Here is a 5207-nt window from a genome sequence, read left to right as displayed (position 1 = left end):
GCTGGTTTGAATCCCCTAGCCGACTAGGTGAAAATGTGCRCTTGAGCAAGGCACTTAACTGTAATTGCTCCTGTAAGTCACTCTGGATAAGAGAGTATYCTGAATGACTAAAGTGTGAATAGGGAAGATGGCTATTCTGMATATGTACGGTATTACAGCTAGCTGTCAACTAATCATCACTAGCCCTGRCTAAAACATTCWATATWAATATGTTTTAAATWTACAGTTTATCATCACTAGCCCTGCCTAAAACATTCTATATAAATATGTTTTAAATATACAGTTTATCATACATTACATGTATAGGTAGGAACAGGAGTTTTATAGCATAGCTCTTCATCAACAAAAATACTAACTGTTCTCAGACCTGTTTAGTGAGGGACATCCACGGCTTCTTGTCTGGAGGAAAGGGAGAGAGGGAGAGAGATAGAGAGAGAGAGAGAGAGAGAGAGAGAGAGAGAGAGAGCATAACGGAGTGTGTGTGGGCTGGATCAGATAACATCAGTATGAGGGGTCCCATAGTCATAATAACACATCCATACACTGTCACCATAGACCTATTACAAGGCCATAAAGTGCCCTCTGCTTAGCTTTGTACTGTAGCACTGTGTCTGTCTGGGGCAATGTTCTAGTAAAAGTGCAGATTTGTTTTGGTCTTTATAAAGGGGTGGTCTAATTCAACCTCAAAGGAAACATTAGGTGCCCTATGACACACACACATACACACACACTTTAAAAGCCCCATCTATCCCATTCTCAGTTGGGAGTCTGGTCCGTGTACTGTGTGACAGCATTAACCATCAGACTAAACAGTGTTACACATGCCCGTATCTTCTGAGGTCCACCGGCTATGAGCTATCTGTTAAGAAACCTCCCAAAACAGAGGCATTACACTGGCAGAGGGAGAAAAACAAACCATGGGCCTTTCTATTTCTCTCATAGCAACCAGCGCTATATAGCCCGCTGATCGGGAGCTAGGCTGGCTTATACAGGGAGTTAGTGTGTGTGTGTGTGTGTGTGTGTGTGTGTGTGTGTTGTGTGTGTGTGGTGTGTGTGTGTGGTGGTTGTGTGTGAGTGTGTGTGTGTGTGTGTGTGTGTGTGTGTGTGGTGTGGTGTGTGTGTGTGTTGTGTTGGTGTGTGTGTGTGTGTGTGTGTCAGAGTAGTACATGTTAATGACAGTGAACTTCAAATCTCTGAAAGGGCTCTCTGGATTTAAATGTCAGCTTCTGTGTTGGTGGAAATTCATTCAACTCTCAGTCTGCTTTGTCAGGATGATTATATATGATTATATTCAATGGTGGTTTTTAATAGAAAATCTTGTATTTTTACTGAATTTTTTTGCAAAAAATCATCTAGGGCCATATCACAAAGCATCTCAAGTAGGAGTGCTGATCTAGGATCAGTTTGGCCTTTAAGATCATAATGAACAGGATTAATGGACCGATCCAGATCAGCACTCATACGCTGAGAGGCTTTGTGGATACGGGCCCTGGTCTCTATATGCAGCGCTATTTAAGCCATGCAGAACATTATAGATCACAAAAACATAACAGATAAAAAAAATTACTTAATGAGGCATTGGTGGATCGATATGAACTGAGTTAGTGAAACTATTATTTTCTAATCGGCACCATTTGGATCCGGAAGGTTGGTAACATACAATCCAGGTTAGAAATCATCATGGAACTTTTGGAGCCAAGATGGAGGCAGTTTCCCAAAATAGCATCATACATATGGTAACTGTTTCCTAGTAGTACATACTCCGGGGCTCGCTCATGGTGACGGACTCGATGAAGTTCTGCGGGGTCATGTAAAGCTGCCCTCATATTCCACTGAGCTGAACAGACGGAAGCGCTCTCGTGGGACGACATGTACACGTCCCCTTCCTCAAAGTCAAACGGCCGCGTCTGGCAACACACAAACAGACAAACAAACTGCTTGGTTTTGCTTATGACAATTTAAAATGCAATGCACTGTGGACTGAGCATTTTGAAACCGTACTGTAATATCTTCTGCCTGGGCTAAGTGGAAGAAATAAAAATGAGCATTCTTTCTCAGTGATTCTCTCTCTCTCTCTTCCTGTCTCTCGCTCCCTCCTTCTCTATCAGAGCTGTGCTAGAGAAATCAAATATCACCCTCCCCTGGCAAGCAGCCCTCCAATCAATACTCTAGACAGTAGCCAGAAAACAAACAGCTCCTCTAGAAAGACAATACTGATACTACTCCTCTCACTGTCTCTCGAAGATGCCAGCTAAACCAGTACATTTCAACTTTCTTTACTACAATATCCCTCTTTCTTTCTCCCGAGCACCCTCTCTCCTTCTCTCCATCCTTTCTATCATCGCTGTAATAGAGAAATCAAATATCACAATCCACCTGGCAAGACCAAGCAATCCTACAAGCAATGGGCTACTAACGAGAAAGCTCAAGAACAGCCTTGCTGTTGAACAGAATAGTATCTCTTCTAGAGAGACAACACTGCTCACACACTGTCTTCTTGAAGATGCCAGCTGAACCATTACCGTGTCCTTGCTTTGAATGAATTCTTAGCGGCATCTTTATTTGGGTCTCTCTGTCTATAATTAGATCCACCTCTGGCTCTTTCACACAAGGCATTGAGGGAAAGACAGCTTGCCTGATTAAAATACACCAAAGTGCCACTGCGCAAAGAAAAAGAAAGGACTTCTTGGGTTGTAATTAGAAAAGGGTATAAATAAGGAACTAACTCTGCTGTGKCTGACGGGAGGAAACGATGAACAGACGTTTTCTACTTTCCGCTGGAGCCCAATTTGCATACAGATTCATTCATAAAGCTTTCATGAGGAGTTTGTGTTAAGGGATTTATTTTCTTCTCCAAAGGCATTAATTGAATGGAGAGAAATGGAAGGAKATTTCCCCAGAGAAGGGTAGAAGAAGAAGTCACTTCCTGGTTTGACTTCAGGGATTTTGGATGGATTTGACCCCCCCTGGCCCTCGAACTCTGATTAATGCTCTGGGTTTGTACAAATAACCTAATTCACTACTACTTAATACTTCTGATAAATGAAGAAATACGTCCATCATTCCAACCATTCCATCACACTGTGGCATGCATTCCAAGCAGTAAATGTCAATGTCTCCAATGGGACTTTAARATTTACCCCAACAGTGCCTTGTCAAGCAGAATTAGGCCTATACAGAAATCAGTAAAAGGCATATGTCTGTAACCTACATGCATGTTTAAGTAATCAAATAAAAGTTAAGAGAATTCAATCAAAAGCTCTTAYAACTGCAATAGAAAATGTTGTTTTGAGTACCCACATAAGGGCATGTAAAACATTTCTTAACAAAGTCATCCAGACCATGAGAACCAAAATATGATATCCTTCCACAAGTGGGGATGATTTGAAATAGTTGGTTGTTTACATGTACTTTCCATTACCAATGGTCATGGGATACGAAATAACGAGCATATGTTTATAATAAAATTACAATAAGAAATKCAATTGTATTATTTTGTTAGGAAGTTACGAACAGTCGTTGGCATTGAAGCCTCCTTTGCGGTAACTACGTCAAAGGGGCGCGCGCGTGTCATTTCAGCACTGTCTCGAGCGGAGAGCGCCCTTCCTTCTTCAGTGTGCCTCGATATCATCTCTGGAAATAGTGGGCCTATTGTTTCCGTTGTACAGTAYAGAAATGACACAATTTATCCGCTCAGGGAAAAATGTAACTAMTAGCCTAATAGGCTAGTAATAKGTCTGTGGTTTCCAAACAACATTTCAAAAGAAGAACATATTACTAAAACACATTGAAATAGGCGCTGCGCTTCTCGAATTCTCAGATCACGCTCACCCACGTAGGCTATAACACATTCATGACAGAATGCCTTAGACAGCGAGTTTGTATTCTGTCAACATACGAATACTTTTCGGGGACAAGAGTACTCGCTGCGTGGCATTTTTCATAGACTATCTTGTCAAAGCACATAGTGTAAATTAGAAGCCTATACCTTTTGCTGTGCTTCTACAGCGGAAAGGACAGGGAGCAGGTCGCGGCCACTGAAGCRATATCCCATCCTCTTCCTGCATCTTTGACTGTACATGTCGTTGTACAAATAAAATGCCACCGCTCCCCCGGTTGCGAGACACATCCCAACAGCGAGGCATCTCTGTGTCCTTCCTCCGGTAGTCGTCTGAGCGCCGAGGAGCTCGTTTCTCGGAGCGGACCAGACATTTAACCTGTTTACGATTGAAGCCAGTCTGCGAAAAGCGGCCATTGTTGTTGCTATGATGAGAGTATTGAAGGGTGAACGTATTCTCACTCCTCGCGAGATGTGGATCATATTCTCACTCAGATTCACTGGAGTTTGGGATGCTGCGYCTCTGATCGAAGTTCTGCTTTGAACCAGGCACCAAAACAGATGGATATGATGCTCCAACGGGTTTGATGCTCCAATGGGTTTGGGACAGAATAAGGTGCTTATTTCTGAACCTTGGTGAATTATATACATAGCTGCGTTACTATTCTAATTAGAAGCAAATATTTTTACATTCAGGAGAATCAGGACCCATGCAAATTTTGACAAGCCCTATTCACACGAATGACAAGAGACTGCAAATAAAACATAATGTAGACTAGTAATACGTCGTTTCTCTGTTGGCTATTATATGTTCCCGAGTGTTGGGGCAAAGTTTTAATAAGAAAAGTTGTATTCATAAAAAAATGTATTTATTGCAAATCATGATCATGTTGTTTCATCATGATGTTACACAATAACTTCTTACAGCTGGATCAAGTACGTTTCGAAGTAAGACAGATATTAAGAGAACAAAGATTGCTGCATTTGACTTACTCCATTGGCTATACACTAATGCTTTATATATCAACGTTAAGCCGATGGGTTCTTCAAGTTCCCTTTGATGCCTGCAACCACCTGGTCATGCAAAGGCCTGTGTGGTTTTCTCCCCACTCCCATTTACAATATATATATATTTATTTAAAAACAGATCAAACAACACTGCATTTACTCTGCACGGAGCTCCAAAATGTGCAGTGGGAAGATCTTTCAATGTGACCCTGGAAACAATTCATCTAATGCCAATGTCATCAGGAAATGTGGCATGTAATTGACGTCTTCATTGTGGCGCATCGATCCGCGCGCGCATATTGATTGATCGCTTCTGCGCCGTGCGCATCGATTTTGTTTCAAGGTATTTTGGGGGAAATCA

General features: G+C 41.8%; 1 long non-coding RNA gene across 1 annotated transcript; it reads right to left on the bottom strand.

Annotated features, from left to right (window-relative positions):
- Positions 1-355: 355 nt before the first annotated feature.
- Positions 356-4267, bottom strand: LOC139026097 (uncharacterized). Its single transcript, XR_011477806.1, has 3 exons — positions 3989-4267; positions 1762-1907; positions 356-399 (listed from the first exon to the last, which is right to left on the bottom strand). It is a non-coding gene; the product is annotated as an uncharacterized lncRNA (long non-coding RNA).
- Positions 4268-5207: the final 940 nt, after the last annotated feature.

The sequence above is a fragment of the Salvelinus sp. IW2-2015 genome, unplaced genomic scaffold (genome assembly GCF_002910315.2).
Source record: "Salvelinus sp. IW2-2015 unplaced genomic scaffold, ASM291031v2 Un_scaffold3866, whole genome shotgun sequence".
NCBI classification, from domain to species: domain Eukaryota; kingdom Metazoa; phylum Chordata; class Actinopteri; order Salmoniformes; family Salmonidae; genus Salvelinus; species Salvelinus sp. IW2-2015.
Note: the sequence above shows the minus strand (reverse complement) of the source record. Positions and strands in the feature narration are given on the sequence as shown.